This window comes from Seriola lalandi, unplaced genomic scaffold (assembly GCF_002814215.2).
Source record: "Seriola lalandi dorsalis isolate HSWRI2012SDOR001 ecotype SW California unplaced genomic scaffold, Sedor1 jcf7180002054656, whole genome shotgun sequence".
Lineage (NCBI taxonomy): Eukaryota > Metazoa > Chordata > Actinopteri > Carangiformes > Carangidae > Seriola > Seriola lalandi.
The window spans coordinates 295,637-296,620 of record NW_019525209.1 but is presented as its reverse complement, the minus strand read 5'-3'; the positions used below and the strand labels follow the sequence as shown (position 1 = coordinate 296,620).

General features: G+C 40.1%; 1 protein-coding gene across 1 annotated transcript in view; it reads right to left on the bottom strand.

Moving 5' to 3' along the window:
* Positions 1-984, bottom strand: part of wdr83os (WD repeat domain 83 opposite strand) — a 5,930-nt gene that overhangs the window by 2,180 nt on the left and 2,766 nt on the right. The gene's annotated exons all lie outside the window — the stretch shown is intronic.

Here is a 984-nt window from a genome sequence, read left to right as displayed (position 1 = left end):
TGACCCTGTATCACTGTAACACAGAGCACAGCAGGAACCACAATCACATTTGAATATTTTGGAGCTGCATCAGTTCGTAAACCTGCAAGAGAACTGAACTCATTCCAAACTTACACAACTACTTTGGCTCTCACATCATCCCACTGTGAGCCAATGAGACAAAGAAGACTGCAGTGTGTGCATATACATTACCTGGCACAGAGAGAAGGAACACAACAAAACCACTCGCTGCCGCTGTTAAACTCATAGCTGCTCCTCTCGTCTCACTGTGCGGCTTCAGAGACAATAAAACACATCAAAAAGTAATTAATGTACAGAACTTATACATTAGTTACATCCAATTCTTCCACTCACAGTGTAGAACAGTACTGTCTTGACCTCCTGTGCTCATGAGAATGAGCAGTAGAGAATAGACTTCCCTCCTCTTTATATTATTAATATGCAGCGTGAACATCAGGCCAGGAAATAGTCAGTTCTCAACAGACAACAGAAAGAATTTACTGCAGGACTGGTGTATTTGACTGCATCAGATTTAGCTAGGTGTTCCTAATAAACTGAAAACTGAGTGTATATCGCTTTGGGAGCAAGACTTGTTTGTAATTATATGTTATCATTCTAGGTTTAAAGAAATCTGAGCTGTTTGTGTCAAACATTATAAGCCAAGGAGAAAAAAGTATTTAGGAAAATCAAATAACACTAAAATGTCTCACATACACACTGTAAATTCACACTGTGGTCACAAGCCTTCACTCACTCACTCACTCACTCACGTCTCTGTCAAGAAACATTACGGTGTGAACAGAGCAAAGACAGACTGCAGCTATAATGACAATGAGTGCGATCAGTTTTTTTTTAACTCTATGCAGTCTCTTCATTTCGGTTGAACACGTCTTCCATGTCGACCGCGACACACCAATTCTCCACTGCACACAGTAGTTTCACTGCTTTCCAAACTGTTTTACTAGTGACTCCTTAAAATGAAGT